This window comes from Mesocricetus auratus, unplaced genomic scaffold (genome assembly GCF_017639785.1).
Source record: "Mesocricetus auratus isolate SY011 unplaced genomic scaffold, BCM_Maur_2.0 Super-Scaffold_100010, whole genome shotgun sequence".
Taxonomy (NCBI): Eukaryota; Metazoa; Chordata; class Mammalia; order Rodentia; family Cricetidae; genus Mesocricetus; species Mesocricetus auratus.
This window is the reverse complement of record NW_024429194.1, coordinates 38,381,845-38,399,811: the sequence shown is the minus strand read 5'-3', so window position 1 is coordinate 38,399,811 and position 17,967 is coordinate 38,381,845. Positions and strand designations below refer to the sequence as shown.

Here is a 17,967-nt window from a genome sequence, read left to right as displayed (position 1 = left end):
AGGTGGGTAGAGAAGAGGGTAGTTTGCGAACAGCACACAGGACGTGGCCTGGTTCTGCTTGCTTTGCAGTGCCGCTTCTGTCGCCTTAGCAAACTGACCGCTGTCATTGAATTCTGCCCTGACTAAATGAATAGGATTTTCTTTCATGTATTTGAGCGCCTTTCATCACCGTATTTTATTTCTAGTAATAAGAGGACAAAGAAGAGACCCCATGATTCCCCTAATCACTATATTCTATACACTGATAAGCCCGGAATAAAGCTAACGCTTCAAAATAACTGATTTTCCATTTGCATATTTGAATAGAAATGGTATAAAATAAGGTGGAACCTACTTTGGAGGAAAATTCAAAGAAGTCTTCCGTATTTGTTTAGATGCCTGCCACTCTCCCACTATGCTACCTGATGGGTGTTGCTACATCAGGACCAGATGAGAGTTACTCTTTGTATTTACAGTTGTCATTAGAGGCCAAATAGTTCGTGCTGAATGACTTAGCCTTAATGATAATCAGAGTTATTCAGAGAAAATTATCCCTAATTTCGAATTCAATTTGGTTTTAGTCAGTCCAGCTTGACTTTGGCTGTTATTATCAGCACAGCTCTCTCTCTCTCTCTCTCTCTCTCTCTCTCTCTCTCTCTCTCTCTCTCTCCTTTCTTTCTTGATTTATTTATTTTCAGTGCATTGGTGCTTCGCCTGCAAGTATGTCTGTGCGAGGGTGTTGGATCCCCAAAACTGGAGTTACAGACAGCTGTGAGATGCCATGTGGGTTCTGGGAATTGAGCCTAGGTTCTTTGGAAGGGCAGGCAGTGATCTTAAATGCTGAGCTATCTCTTCAGGTCCAGCACAGCTTTTGCTCTCTTTGAGTGTTCTGGTGCTGCACTGTAAGTCAAGTAGGAATGGCCCATGTGTGATCCTTGGAGGTAAGGATGTACTTACTTATTCCTCCCTTTGCCCTATGTGTCTGACATAGGCCAGTGTGCTGTCAAGAAAATATTCTATTGAAGTTTTAAACAGGACAGATGACTATATCATAAGCCTGAAAATTTGCTCTTGGAAGTTTAATCTGTCAGGCTTCCCAGTCAACCCATCTTTGGAGCAGAATATTGAGTCTCTCCTTACCCTCTCTGGGGACCAAGACGGTCACTAGAAACATTAGTCTGTTCTTTTTGGTTTACATGACTTTCTTTTAATAGTACCTAAAGATATTTGTTACCAAGTGGTATTTGTTTTATAACTTGAAATTTCATCAAGACAATGTAAAAATTAGTTGAGAACTACAGACAATGTATTTGCAGTATATAAATGACACAATGTATGTGGTCATATGTCAACTGTGCAATTCAATTAGAAAGTATGGTCTGTTTACCTCCAGATCATTTTACACATTCTTGGTGTTTCTTTCAGACACTGGAGGTTTAATCTGTGTTCTAATTTAAGTGTTGTCTTTGAGGGTACATCTGTTGGCAGATTTGTCTGTGGCTATATGAACATGAGAGACGGTAGAGCAATAATAAGGAAGATGGGCCCTTCACCACCTCCCCAGCTTCCTAACTCGTCTTGTGGTCTCTCCTTATGTGTGTAGTCCCACCATGATGGTAGCAACTATTAACTATCATGTGACCTAGCCAAGGGGTCTTCTTCAGAGGCTGCGCTGAAGGGAAAATCCAATCATTTACTTCTCATCTCCAAATCTGAGCTGAAGACAGGCCTTTCTTCATTTGGTGTTCTGGCCCCCGTGACTTCGTTGCAGTAAGTGCAAATGAACTAACACAAACTCAGCTAAACTCTCCATCTTTTTGGCCTGTGTTCGATTTTTAAATCACCAGACTGTGGGAAAATTGTGGACCTGCCTCAGTTTATCCAGCTAGATCCTTTACTTCATCTAGCCATTCTCCTCTCCCACTGCATGGTATCAAGTTCCAGAGCAAGTTTCTGTTCCCAGGAATTCCATTTTCCCCCTTTTGTGTCACCAGCCTTGTTTAGTGGTCTTTATTGCTCTACCAGTCTTTCTGCTATTATGATCCAGTTGACTTGACATTGACCAAGAACCAGAACTTCCTACACAGCTCTGTCATTCTTTTACTTTGACCCTTTGGCCTTTTTATCCCAGTCCTATTGAGAAATTCTTTCTGGGTCTACAAAGAAGGTGAAAAGCAATTTCCTGCCCAGCATTCTTAGTCCAGGACATGACTTTTCAACCTTGGCACTACTAAGATCTTTCTTAGTCATAGTGGGCCGTCTTGGGTATTAGAGCAGCATCCTTGACATCTGTCTCCAAGATGCCAGTGGCATTTTCTCCAATCATGTGAACCAAACATGTCTCCAGAAATGGCCAGATACGTACTAGAGGGCCAAGTTGTCCTCCACTGACAATTGTTGAATAGACATTTTAATATGGTACTGCACTTTTCCAGGTTTATTTCTATGTACTTGACAACTCCTGGTTTAAGAAAGAATCCTGTAGAATACGCCAGACGGTGGTGGCGCATGCCTTTAATCCCAGCACTCAGGAGGCAGAGGCAGGCGGATCTCTGTGAGTTCGAGGCTGGGCTGGACCGATAGCCTCAAAACAATACAGAGAAACCCTGTCTCGTAAAATCATAAACAAAAACAAAAACAAAAAAAAGAAAGAATCCTGTAGAATTATGACAAATAGAATTAAACATAGCACTAAACAGTCACTTTGAATGATAAAGAAGTGATATTGACTTAAAATTTTAACTAGCTGATAAATCCAAATATCACAAAATCTAGGAAAAAACCTATAATATTTTTATGAACTAGATATTCAATAATACTTATTTTTCCTAACATTCTGCTTCTTCTTTGATGCTCTCATTTTATGGCTAGCTCTAAACATTACTTTTTACCTTAAAAGATTTACTTGTATTTGTGTGGGTATGTGTGATGTGATATGCTGTGTGTGTGTGTGTGTGTGTGTGTGTGTGTGTGTGTGTGAGGAGGGAAGAGGGTATCAGATTCCCTGAACCTGGCGTTACAGGCAGTTTTAAGCCTGCCACCATGGCTGCTGTGGACAAAACTTAGGTCCTCTACAAAATAGCATACACTCTTAACTGGTGAGTCCAGGTCTCACACCTCTTAAAATTACTTTCTATAAACAGAATGAGTAATTCAGGTTATCTTTGCCATGTTTAGACTGACTTTATTTGCTATTAATTGTGAGGAGTCCATCTCCACTACATTCTGCTTGTTCAGAGTCTATCATGTTACAATGAGTAAACCGTGGCTTGATATGGAGTTGTCTTAGAATACATAATGGTTCATAGGTAACATGACTCCTGAACAGGTTCTCCAATGAAGTCTACATCCTACGGGAGGGAGCATTTATAATGAAAGTGTTATGCTCTTCTGGCTGGGGCACATTGTAGTTTTGAAATATCAGATATGAGAATGGAAACGTTCACTCGCAGTTTTGATTTCTGCAAGAATTACTTACAGGTTACTTTTGGAGTTCATGCATTATACTGTTTCAAATGGAAAGCCTGTATCATTTCACATTATAGGTCAATCCTAACTCAGCAAGGGGACCCAGGTGTATAGGAAGCTACAGCTACTAGTGTCAAGCTGACAGGATGGAATAGGGAGGGCATTAGAAGGGAATGGATAGATGACTTGGTTCACAGTACTTAAAAATACAGTACTAGGAGGGTCTGGAAAGATGTCTCAGTGCTTTAGAAGACACACTTCTCTTCCAGAAGACCAGGCTTGGGTCCCAGCAAGCACATGGTGGCTCACAACTGCCTGTGACTCCAGCTCCACAAAATGCAATGCCACCCTTTGTCCTGTGAAGGCACTGCTCATTCACACGATGCACATAAGTTTATTTAGGAGTCTGAGCATATGTGTGTGCATGAACACATAGCAAATAGATAAACACTTAATAAATACATTCCTAGGGATTCTCCTAGTGCATTGGAGATGAAGTGTAAATGAGGGTCTCTAAAACATTAACTCATTAATGTAAAATAAACACACTTAATCATAAATGCTGCAGATGAAGATGATGAGGGATACAGAAGACTGAGTTAGTGTTTTGTTGAGTCAAAGGAAGCAAGCAGAAAAATCAAGAGTTCATCTTTTTTAAAAACAAATGGACGGAAAAGTTTTTGTTGTTGCTACATACATTCAATATTTATACCTTAAAGTTAACACACGAGTCCTTAGAAGGCCTATTGGAAAATTTTCTATTTTGTAGACTTTCAAACATTCAGGGTATATTGTACTGGATTGAGATTGTTTTTATTCTATATACTTGTTCTGTAATTTCAGCATATACATTTTTTTTCCACAGCAGAATGTTCTTGGGAATCCTTGTGTTATTGACAATACTTCACTCCTTTCCTTCATAGCTGAGTAGTATTGTCCGGAACGCAGAAGTCCAGTCTCTTCATTCACCTCTTGAGTACTGGTGGCATTCTCAGTTGGGTGTTGTAACTAAACCCACTATGAACATAAGCAGGTGCTTATGTGGCCAAATCTTCCCATTTCCCTTGAGTCACTCTTTAAGTGACAGCAGTACAAAACATGTGCTTGAGTAAACAGTACAGCAGCACTGTTGATGTTTCTATACTCCATTTCCTTGCTGGTAAAATGGAGAACTACATGACAAAATTAGTCTAAAGCATGTGAAGCATATAGCACAATATAGGTACATAATCATCATTCAATCTATGAAGTAAGGACTGTTATAGTCTCTGGACAATTTTTGGGAAAGATGAAGACTAAAACTCCTCTGGAGTTTACGGTTGCCTCATACATGCATAAAAAAGTAATGTGTTTTTTTTCCAGCCTACTCATATACTTCTAAGTGAACAAGGTTGCCTGCCACAGCACCTGCTGCAGTGTCCCTGGTCATTAAGCATCATCAGTTAGTTGCTTGACATCCTTAGAGAAATTCATAATCAATCTAATATTTTTCTTCTGTAGAGATAGAGTGCCACATCTTATAATATTTTTATTAGTAATTTTATCACTACATCCTATTGAATTTGTATTTTGAAGGAGTTTTTCTGATGGCAAGGCATATTGTTCAAACATCTGAAGCTTGGACATTGAATGGAACTGAGTAAAAACTGAGTGAGTTGTATATAGCAACTTGTGTAGAAAAGGCATTCTCTGTGTGTGTGTCTCTGTCTCTTTCCCCCGTTTCTTCCTCCATTTCTCCCTTCCCTTATTTCCCTGTGTGTGTGTGTGTGTGTGTGTGTGTGTGTGTGTGTGTGTGTGTGTGTGTGTGGTGGTGATGTGTTGGAGTACACTTTCCATCCAGAACAGGAAATATCTCCATTTTTCCTCAGTCAGATCATTCTGTCAAGATTTTTCCTTTTTGTGCAACCTAGTTGGTATTTATGGGAATAAATTGATGAAGATCTCTTTATTCTTAGCTGCTCTGTGAGATTTATGTGGCTTAGGAATTTGTTGTACAGTCCTGACAGCTGGGGGAGGAAATGGAATTGTAACTGCACACTCAGACACAAAATGAGCAAGGGCTGTGATGCGCCTAGAGTTTTTATAGCTGAATTGCTGAGGAACATAAAATGCCCAAAGCTCTAGGTCTGCCCCACTTGGTAATGGCCCTGTGTGAATGGAGGTTGTTATGGTGCTGAAAGGGACTGGATTGACAGGGAGACCAAGGAGCTACTATGATACGGAAAGAAAGAACCTCACTTATATAAGAGCCTGTAAAAATCATTCCTCTTAGCAAGAATAGAGACCCTGCATAAACTCGTCCCAAGAGGTTGCTAGGATGCAGAAGGTCAGCAAAAATATTCTTAGCTTTTGAGAGCTGGAATGTTTGTATTCTTTTCTTTTTTTTTTAAAACATAGGTAGAAAAAGGAAGCGGTTGGGCCGAACTCTGCCACATCATACACTTGTAACTGGACATTTCCACAGAGGAAAGTATCACATATGTGAGGTCCTTAGTATGTTCTAGGTATAAGGAAATGCATGTGGAATCAAAGTAGCTACTTAGGTTAGAACTAAAAACAGTTAGAATTAACAACTAGTTACTGATAACATACCAATAATCTTGGAGTAATCTATTTCTCTGGGCTTTGTTGAGGTATAATTGAAAAATAAAACATTAGACATGCAGCTTAATTGTAAAGAGAAGCGTTTTCTTTGAGAAAAGCCCTCCCGCCTGCCTGGTTCTAGATCCGCATCAGTCCCAAATAAACACACAGGAGGCTATATTAATTATGAAGCTGTTGGCCTTGCTTGTCTCTTACTGGCTAGCTCTGCTTTAAGTAATTACCCCATTGTTAATCTAAGTATGTCTCTTACCGGAGAATAGTTCCAGGCTCCTACCCCATGGCGGTTACATGTTGACTCTCCTGTGTTTCTCCTACCCAGAATCCTCCTGGATTCCTAGCCCCACCTATCTAGATTCCTATTGGCCAGCAGTGCTTTATTGACATATACACAGGACTTCCCCAACACTTAATGTTTGGTGTACATATGCACATTGTAAAATTGCAGGATTTTCTTCCTTTATAAAGTTGAATTATATACCATTGTAAACATATGTACACACACACACACACACACACACACACACGCATTACATATACAAGTCTTGTATCTATTGGTTGGCACTTAGTTTTAACACCAACTAACCAATTAGGATATATATGTCAATGAATATTGGAACATAGATCTATCTCCTAAATTCATCTTCTTCCTTTTGACACTCATAAGTGGGGATTTCTGAATCACATGTAATCCTGGGTTTGCTTCCTTCCTTCCTTCCTTCCTTCCTCCCTCCCTCCCTCCCTCCCTCCCTCCCTCCCTCTCTCTCTCTCTCTCTTTCTTTCTTTCTTTCTTTCTTTGAGACAGGGTTTCTCTGTGTACCTTTGGAGCCTGCCCTGGAACTCACTCTGTGGACCAGGCTGGCCTTGAACTCACAGAGATCTGCCTGCCTCTGCCTCTACCTCCTGATGCTGGGATTAAAAGTGTGTACCACCAATATCAGGCCTGGTTTTTATTTCTAAGGAACCTCTGTACTGTTTTGGACTAAGGCTGTACCATTTTTCATTCATTACATTGGTGTACAAGGTTGAAATTCTCAACACCCATGTTAATGCTTTATTTTTCAGTAATATTGATCCTTACAGGTATGAATCCATACTTAATTATTATTACCATTAAACTTTAGCAGGGATATCTATGAAATTAAAAATAATAATAGCTGATGTGGAAAGAGCCACAGTGATAGTGATATACTGTGTCTCTTCATTATCATCTTTAAATGTAGTCAAATTTAATCAGTATGCAGAAGAATATGGCATGGATATACTGATACTATTTATTTTTTAGAGCTAAGCACTTTAAACATTTGTAATTAAAATAAGCAATGCAAATTTTAATATTATTTGCATCGTTTTTCTTTTATCTCTTCTGAGTATGTACGCATGATACAGGGTTAAAATTGCTGGCATTACTGTGAAAGTAAATTAAAAGAACTATTGAGATTGGAAAGATGGCTCAGTGGTTAAGAGCACTGGATGCTTTCCTAGAGAACTCAGGTTCAATTCCCAGTGCCCACACAGTACCCCACACTGCCTGTAACTCTGCTCTCCCTGCTCTTCTCTGTCTCTTCTGTCACCAGACACACAAGTCATGCACACACATACATGCAGGCACTGAAAATTAGACTTGAATTACTAATTGCCTTATCTCAAGTTTTAAATAGTTATTTTGAAGTTTATAAGTTACACTGTACTCATGGATCTTGTTATAGTAGTCAAATAAAAATACTGTGTTCCCTCGGGATCAAAAGGTCATTATAGCTTTGGAAACACAAGTAAGAACCTGGAAATAAAGCTGGAAGGATACAATTTGAAGAGTGACAACCCTTTGGGGTGACTTGAATAATGAAGAGGTATTGGAGCTCTTTTAGCAAGGAGAGGGGGTTATAAAATAATGCTAGATTCATTTAAAATTGATAGATTTACTGGGTAAATTTTATTGATTTAACACTGAAAAAAAAACCTCATGTGATACTGACCTTTTAACACTTTCTGTTTTACTTGATTGGTTTAGTGCCAAAGATTTTTTTATTAGATTCTAATTCAAATAGGGCCATAAAGTCCTTTGTGGAAGTGATACAATCAATGATGTAGGAGAGATACTCACTATCCCTACTAGTTATTTATAGTTAAGTAATTGTCCATGCCTGCACACAGGGTTTCTAGTTGCCAAATTACATCCTGTTAGACACTTTTCTCATATTTCTATGGCTAATTGAAGGCCAAATGTAAGAGTTTCTTTTAAAAAGATTTGGTTGATTGAATTGCTGGGCCTGGTTCTTTACTCTTCCTGTGGCCTCTTGGCAGCTAATTTGGCATCAAGGCCAGCTGACCAAACCCACCAGCTGATTTCAGCTGACGTACATATGTAGGCACCACAAATAAATGCTTACTGTCTGCCCCAAGGTTCGGAGTAGTCGATAAGGCTACATTTTCCTTCTCACAGCAAGTGCTGACTAATAAACCATGCAAGATGTTCTGGTTGTCTAGTGAGAATGTTTACTTCATTTTGCTAATAAACAAAGCAATGAGACATCAATTGACTAAGTGATTTTCCTGGGGTTCGAAGAAACCTCAGAAAACAATCGGAGACAGACTTTGTCAACATTATCTGAAGCCAGAGCATTTATATCAGGTTTGAAACCCATAAACATCTTGGATGTTTACTTCAAAAATTCTGTAAAGCAATTTTTCTAGGCAAACAGTTTGCTCAACTAGGCAAATAACTATCTAATCAGAATATCAGGCCACCAATTTACTTACCTAAACAAATATCTCACTGGGTACAGCATTGATTAGTTCATCAGAACTTGCTTAAGGCTTTCTTCCCAATCCTAAACCACTAAGATGCTAACTTTGACAGTTACAGCTAGTTCCCTCTTTAAAGATTGCCTAGAACCCCTTGAGCAGTCTCTGAACATCTCCAGACATTCTTTCCTATCATCTACCTTTGATAGATCGTGGAGACTGCCAACCTGAGATTCTCTCCTCCTGAAGTCAGTTTAATGCATTCAGCTTTAATGCTGGGCCAACAGGGTTTTCTATGGTCTTGGTGCAATATTTGACAGTTGATGTGTATTAGGATTATTCTGCTGAGCACTTAATACATGTATTAGTGAGAATAGGGGGAAAAAGTTAGATGGGAGTATATTGACTGCCAGCTGTCTGTGTTCAAGCAGAAGCTGACACATTGATCTGTGCATCATGCTGTCATCTATGTAGGAAAGGGGCCAAAGAGATCACTTTCAAACTTTCCAAGCCTAAAAGTCTATGATTCTAAGAGTCTGAAGTTTTAAAGAAACATTGATTTCTAAAACAGCTCATTGTTTTGTTTGGTTTTGGTCTCTTGCTAGGATTACACACACTGACTATATATATAATTTCATTCATTTATGAATAGTATTATCTTTAAAAGCACTGTCATTTTTTATAATTTTGGCAAACTTTTTGAAATTATAATTACATTGTTTCCCCTTTCTGCTTCTTCCCTCCAACTTCTCTCATGTTCTTTTATATTCATGGCCTTTATTTTCTTTAATAGCTGTTACACACACATGAACACACACACACACACTCCAAAATTCATAAATACAATCTGCATGGTCTATGATGTTACTTGTATGTAAATTTTGTTTTCAAGGCTAGTCACTTGGTATTGAATAATCGTTGGCTGTGCTTTTCCCTGGGCAAGACTGTTTTTCCTGCTTTCAGCATTTCTTAGTTTCTATAATTCTTTGTGTAGGATTGGAGCTTTGCCCTGTCCATGCTAGCATGTCTGTGGGTGCCATCTTTTTCCTGGTCCTATTTGGGTCAGACTTTTTGGGTGTAGCTTCTAACATTTCTAGGAGACACAATCTCACGCAAACTCCCTGCTCCTCTGGCTCTTACAATCTTCCTGGCTCCTCTTCCATAGTGACCCCTGAAACTTACATGTGGGAGTTGTTTTGTAGATGAATTAGCTAGGACTGAGCACTACAACTCTGTGTCTTGACAGGTTGTGGTTTCCTCTAACAGTCTGTGTCTGTTGCAAAGTCCCCTTGATGAGGGGAGAGGACTACACTCATCTGTTGGTTTAAGAACAAACATTTGGAGTGTAGTTAGGGATTATGCTGGTTTGGTAAAGTGGTAGTTGTATGTTCTCCCCCAAGAACTATGACTTCCCTAGCCCTGGGTAGTTGTTTAGTTTTCCAGTATTAGCAGTCATTTATCAACATAGCAACGGAGAGAAAAGGATAAAATAACAATACAGATGTCTGAAAGCCAAAAGCAATTATACTATTAACTGTGTTTTTAAAAATATCTACAATATGTGTAAATCTGCATATAAAGGTACATAGTTTAAATTAAAATTTCTCAGCTGGGTCAATAACATTCTCCATAAGAGTTATAGGCCATCTAACAAAAGTCCCAACACCAGGCATAAGAAGCCTTCTTTGGAGTTGTTAGTCAGGGTTGCACAAGAGAATCATTGAAACATTATGGGTTATTCCTATTGCCCTTGGCTGCCCTCAGAGGCAGATGATAAGTCCCTAATGCTGAAAACGCTATGCCTTTAGATATAAACCCCAGGAACCCTGACTTGGAACTGGCCTAAAAGCCTCCTCCCTAAGTACTAACTTTCTTGGTCGAGAAGGCACCATGCAAGTTTCCAAAGGAGGAATAACAGTTAGCAGTGCTAACCACCTGTGATTTCTATGAACCACAACCAGAATTGTGTTGTTGTTGTTGCTTCTATTTTGGCTTTTGTTTTTTGAGTTCTCCCTGTGAAGCTCAAGAAAGTCTTGTTATTGGTGACCCCGGCTCATCCTTTTGAGTGCTGGAATTGTGGTTGTGTACCACCACAAAGGATAGTATAGCTTCTAAAAATGATGTTTTTTCCTGATACATAAATTGGTTTATATTAGGAACCCAAGTCTAAAGTCTCAAAACCTTTTAAGTCAACTGTATTTTATTCAAATGATAACTTTTTATTCACTTAGAATCCATCACCAACTAACATTACCCACCCTGAAGAGAAGTTCTTTTTGGCCTTGAGAGGGAAGTTAGCAAAGCTTGTTGTGTAAGACATGGTAGTTAACTCAGGGACACCTCCTTTCACTTACTATTTCTCTAACAGATATGCAGTCCCATTGAGCATAGGATCCTAATGTGTTCTGTATAGATTAGAAGCAATAAAGTAGAATCTGGACCACTGATACACAGAAATGTACTGATGGATGGAGAAGAAGAGAGAACAGGTGTCTGCTATGGTACAAACCACAGGGTCACTGAGAGCTGCTTTGTGGTCATGAAGTACAAATCCTAGGTGTCTCTTCCTTTCTACTGCTGCCCCCCCAAAAGTTATCACTTGAGTAGGATACAGTTGACATTTTTTTTTTTGGTTTTTCGAGACAGGGTTTCTCTGTATGGCTTTGGAGGCTGTCCTGGAACTCGCTCTGTAGACCAGGCTGGCCTCGAACTCACAGAGATCTGCCTGCCTCTGCCTCCTTAGTGCTGGGATTAAAGGCATGCACCACCACGGCCCCGCTAGACTTGGGTTCTTAACAAACTGAATCTCCAGCCCCCCAATTTTGTTTTCTTAATGTTTAGAAGTTGTAAACATTACATACTTTCAAAATCTATCCAAAATAATAACTTACTCAAAACATTCTAGATAGGATTAAAAACAAAAACCTTTAGCTTTTTGGAATGTTCTTTAATGATTCCTGATGCATTTAATTCTAGTCTTATTGTTTATTTCAATTTTAATATGTTTAATGTCTTATAAACAACCTTTTTGCAATAGCAGGGTTAAAACTTTGCCTCATTCTCAATCTCATGGTTCATTTATTTATTTATTGAGAAAACCATTTTTATTATTACTGCTCAGCTTGAGTGTGCAGATTACTTACCAAATGGCCAGGTCTTCTAAAGAACATCTACATAACATTTTTATCATGTTTGAAGAGAAGAAAATAACTGTACAAGGTTAAGTATAAAAGTACACAAGACATGAGAAAATCTATGTATGAGATTTTATCCCACCTGAAACTTTAATATATTTGAAAAGTAGAACTCATGAACTAAAAAATATTGTCCTTCTATAGTCCTGTCAAGTTTAATGGAAGTGGATTTAACCTGATTATAACACTAACACCAGTATCACTGATCTAATATTTACAAAAAAATGTATTTTTCAATAAATTAAAGTCAATGCAACACCCATGCAAGTTAGTGTACTAGCTGTTTGGTGAACAAGGATCTGACATCAGAACAAGTCTATAGAGTCCCAAATTGATATTTTTCAAACTGTATCCATTCCATGCATTGAAGATGTGAAACCCAAACCCATTCCTCTTCGTGTGTGGGTTTGTAATCTTGCCATTTCATACTGAGCACCCAAATTCCGAAAAACATCTTCTTGTTGTTTCAAAGTCTTGTCACTTTCTTCATCATCTGAGCTACAGCCAGCTTTATCTTCACTCTTAATGCCCATTAACTTCCTAAATTTGACATTTTGGTCCTTGTTTCCAAAATTCAATTTTTTTCCCATATTTCAGCAGACTGAGATTTGTCGCCTTCTTTCTTGCCTCTTTTTCTCTTGTTCCGCAAACTCCACTGGAGTCACAGCAACCGGGGTATAGTGCTGGGCACAGCTATGCCAGTCTCTGCCAGAGCTTTGCTTGCAGAGCTGCCTTTTGAGCTGCCCTATCTGCGGAGTCACTTGCGTCCCTGACGTCAACAGTGCAGCAACATTGAGAACAGAACCCCTAGCAGCTGCAGCTGCTGCAGCCATTTCTTGTTGTTTTGCTTTTCAACCATCTCCTTTTCTCGTTGTTCTTGTAATTTCTTTGCCCTTTCCAATCTCCTAGCTAAAGCTTCCTGGGCGTCTATTGCTGTATTTCTTCCTCTGAAGGGAGGTGGACTTGGTGTCGAGCTTAGGCTTCTGATAAATCTTCTTGGTTTTTCAGTTCTTTTCTTTCTATCTCGACTTCGGCTCCTTGATATGCTCCTGCTTCTAGTTCTGTGCCTGTGTCTGAATCTTGATCGGGAACGTGTTCTAATCCTTCGTTTTCTATTCCAGCTTCTAGATCTTGACTCCTTCCTGTCTCTGCTTCTGGATCGAGACTTTTTGATCCCTACTCCTGGAACGAGACTTCTTCCACTCCCTGCTTCTACTCCTATGGCTCCTTTCACCAGACCTAGATCTTGAGTGACTTCTGCCTCGTGATGACTTCCTTTCTTTGCGTTTGTGTCTGTCCTCACCATTTTCAGATTAATTTAATTGCTCTCTTCCTCTCGCAGAAGAATGTTCTTTGTCACTGTGCTCCTCAGACTTAAATTTCTAAGAGGACTTATCTTTGGATTCATGTCTTCTTGCCTCTTTGCTTCTGCTCCGACTCCTGTGTTTTCTTCGTTCATTATCTGATTTTTCGCTTTCTTTCTCTTGACCTTGACCGTGACCTTGAATAGTGATGTTTTGAGGTTCTAGGAGAAATAGATACACCTGACTGTTTTTTTTTTCTTTTCTCTATCCGGGGATGTCTTTTCTGGGACTAGTCCATCTGGTTCTGTATTAGTAGCCGCCATTGTTTCTGAGTCCAGGCCACAAAGGTGGCACCTCAGCTTGACACGCTCAACAGTACTGGCCACCCTGAAGCTTCGCCACAGACTTTAGGTTCTTTTATTTTTACCCTCCACTTTTTTTTTTGAATTATCACTTCAACACACCAGGATGGTTTTGCACGTGACTCACTGCCCAAAGGCTGGTCTGCTAGAAATGGGAAAATGTTACTTTTGATTTAATCTATTTTTGATGTGGCAGTAAATTCAATTGAGAGGTTATTTTTTTCTTTTATTTGCAGCAAACCTTTCATTTGTAATAAATAAGATGCAGATTGATTATGCCCTGTGCTCCCATGCAATGATCCTACACTCCTAGAGAAAACCCATCTGGGTTCTGTGCACAGCGGTCCCTTTGCAAAGTCACTTTGAAGGAAGGTGTTGACTTCATTCAATATTTTTGCCAGCTGAGCTGCAATATCTTCCATATGGGAAATAACTGGGGTGTTTGAGCAACTTATGAAAAGCTTTAAAATAGTGAGATCTAAAACTTTTCATCGCTTAACTTAGCACCATGGAGATGGATATAGAAATGGATGAAGAGGTGAAGAAAAAATCGCACCTTCAGACACATGGTAGGTGAAATAGACGAGGAACTAAAGAAATTACAGTTTCAGATTTACAAATGGAAACCTGCTAGTGCAATGATGATGGCTGTAGCAACAGGAGAAATTTATTAATCAGAAGCAAGTGCAGATAGATTTCTGACGTAATACTTATTTTCTCCTTATGACTTCCAGTTAACTTTTTTCTGGAAAAAAAGATTATTTTTTTGAATATTAGGATCATTAAATATTTTCTGACAGTTAAATAATAACAGTGGTACCCTACAGGCATTGCAGTAGGGCTACATAATATACTGAGGATTAGTTTGAAAGCAAATGTAGTCTGAAATAAATGAAACAATATAATCAATTTTGTTAACCAGCCACAAATCTCTCAATTTTTGGTGGCATTCTACTATAATATACATCCCTTTTCATGCCAAGTTGTGTTGTGTTCATACATATAAACATCAAATTGATACTAAGTAGGAAAAACACACTGTTTAGAATTTTACTATCAGAAAGGTAAATGGAATTGCGTGGTCAGAAGTTGTTATTAACCTCCAGTCTTTTAACTCAAATTCCTAGTTTAATGCCCTTATTTCCTCTCCTTGCTTTGGTACTCTTTATCTGCTCAATTTTATGACTACACTAACAGGAGAGTAATTATTTCTTGAATAAAATTTCAAATTAGATCATCATCTAGGTGTTAAGTTCTCTGACAGAGGGACTAAGAGTTGCCCATCCTTGGCCAGTGGTTGTCCATTGGCATCCCCCCTCCCATGATGAGTATGAAGCACTAAACATTCAACATAGAAAACATTAGTAAATATGTACTGAGATAAACACTATAATGAGGACATAGGAATTAGGATTCCTTTAAGAAATTCCATTCTGGGAGATGGGACACCTATCCAAGGAGCCTTGAAATAAGAAGAAAGACTGTCTAAATATGCATCTGTCACAGACTGTTTTTCATCCTCACCCCTGAAGTTGTAGCACTTCTATTGGAAAGGCAGAAAAGGATGAAAAACTTCTCTCTTGTTTTGACAAAAATAGCAAACAAGTTGATTTTCCTATGATTTCTTTCTATGTATTTTTTTCCTTAATCTGAGTGGATGTTCCTACTAGAGCATACATTAGTGTGGGTACTCTGTTAACATACTACTATATTTTGACCCTATTTGTTTCTCTCAAAGACAAATGTCTGGTAATATGATTGAATATGATATGATCTATACCCAATAGACCGTATAGAGTCCACCAGATAAACACATTCAACAAAGTAGCAGGATATAAAACATAAAACTGAGAGGAGTTAATAGCTATGTAACAGAAAAAACATAATGTGACATGATCAATTGAAATCCTCATTTAGTAAGCCCTTATTTGAATGAACCATATTTCTTTGTTATTTATTTTCTAATTTATAACATAACAAGAGGAAGTAGTCAATACAGCTATATTGATCAGACATGAGCTACAACAGAAAAATTAAATAGGACTTAATTTTCAGAGGATACTACTTAAAATTAGTCACTATTAAGTAAGCCAAGTGAAATTAAGTAGTAGAGAGTGCTTCACAGACAGAATAAATTATTTTAATCAAAGAAGTCATCATCATAATTGAAAGCTACATGGAAAATATTTAAGTGAGGATCTCTTTGTTCAGTCTTTATTTAAAGGGACAGAGTAAATTATTTTAATGGTATTTTGGCTGCTTTAAATAGAAATATTTCACAGTAGAAATACAAAATCTGATTGAAAAAGATAAAATGAGACTGAACAAATAGATAAGTCTACTATGTCTTTGAACAGAGTAACTTCATTATGTATCAATTCATCTAGAATGAACACGCAAATTTAGTCTGGTGTTAGTCAGAATCCTAAAGTGGGTAGAGAGAAGCATTTATGAAATAAAGTTAATATTTATTACCTGAAGAAAGCCAAGAATATATTCAAAAGGAACAAGGAAAAGCAATTGAGTTTCCAGATAGCAGAATATAAAAACTGTCAAAAATCATTGAACACAAGTCAATAAGGCATATGTATACAAACTGGCAAACAGATTGAAGGAATGTTATAAATAATCTGTAAACAAGTTTCACATTAAATAAAATTTGTTATAATGATGTTCTAATGAGAAAGTAAGTTTGTTTTTAAAAAGGTTCTGATATTATTGACTAACTGCCTGGGATCTGCTTTCTTTTACAGAAAACAAAAATACAGGCAAATTGTAGTCCTGTGATGGAAAATAAAACCCGGGAAACTTGCAAGAATATCAAGGAAGATATTTTTATGACCCGAGGTTTGGCAAGATGTTAAAACCAGAAGTCCTTAAGATTTATCAGAAAATAAAGACACAATTAGTTGAAACTTTCCATTGAAATACATCCAAGTCAGTAACAAAAAAATGTAAAAAATGTTGGTAATAGAATTGATAGGTGTAGGCTTGTGGTAATGTTATAAATTTAGGGAACAAAAGGATAAAAGATAATTTAAACCTTATAAATTTAAATAACAATAAACACAATGTGACAACACCTCAATATTTCTCAAGGAAAAAATTAAACATAAACTCTTTTATAGAAATCTATTAATTAAAGTTGTATATTGTATTTTATTGAAGGAGTGCTCATGGTTGCATTACATGGGAAAGGTTCAATACAGTTTCTCTTGTATATACACATCAGAGAACAAGTCCAAAACAAACCCTGCTACTATGAACATATGTTTTTAGATTCAAATTGACTGAAACAATTTCCTATAAAGCATGTATGCATATGAAAAAGAAAAAGTGAAAAGATCAATGTGTCACCCCAGCTTTGTAAAGCAGGCATTCCTTTGTGTATATATGGTCCTATGAAGTACAAAGGTGCCAAGATTTTATCCTGTTTGAAAACAAACTTAGCTTGTTTCAGTTTCCAAGGTATACAAGAAGATGTGAGGAGACTCTTGGGTCAGAACATAAGATCAGAATTACTGGAAAACAGCAAACATCATGGACATCGTAATTGTGATAGCGTCCTGGGGTGATGTAGAAGGACCACATGACATCGCACAAGCAGAGGTTTGTTATTGCATAGAAACCAAGAGAAGGTCAGTCCTCCACTTTTGGAGAAAGCAGGAAGCATTACAGGATGCAGAAAATGAGCTAGTTCTCTTCCTTCAGAGAGTAAGGACTTACTGTCTAGGTAGCCACATTGGGATCTCCTTGACCTGCTGTCTTAGTTACCTTTCTGTTGCTGTGATAAAACACCATGACCAGAAGCAGCGTATGGTAGAAAAAACTTCTCTTTTTGGTTTACCACTCCACCTACCATGCCACACCGGCATACTACATAGGTGATTAGAGAAGCTGCATACATGACGGATAAGCCTTGCAATCTGGCATATTCTGCACAAATCTGAAAGGGCACAGAGGGGCCTTATATGCTGCAAATGAACATGGGGAAAAGTATGGAAGAACATGTATGAAAGAAATTAGAAAAAACTGGATTTGATAAACATTGATTATCAAATGTAGGTTATATATATATCTGCATTTACTTACAGTGGTATTTATTATACATCATATACAGATATATATGTGTATATGTGTATATATGTATCTGTATTTATTTACAGTAGTGTCTTAATTAAAAGTGCAAGACACAAATCCTCCAACATTTCTATACCATTTTCTTTAGGACTTGCTATGTGTAACCCACAGTTTAAAAGTGCACAGTGATGTCCCCAACCACGAAGCTACCTCCACTTGACATCTGCTTACAAA

At 38.0% G+C, this 17,967-nt stretch overlaps 1 pseudogene; it reads right to left on the bottom strand.

Moving 5' to 3' along the window:
• Nucleotides 1–12,328: 12,328 nt before the first annotated feature.
• On the bottom strand, nt 12,329–13,614 carry LOC101829967 (annotated as a pseudogene).
• Between the last annotated feature and the right edge of the window lie 4,353 nt (nt 13,615–17,967).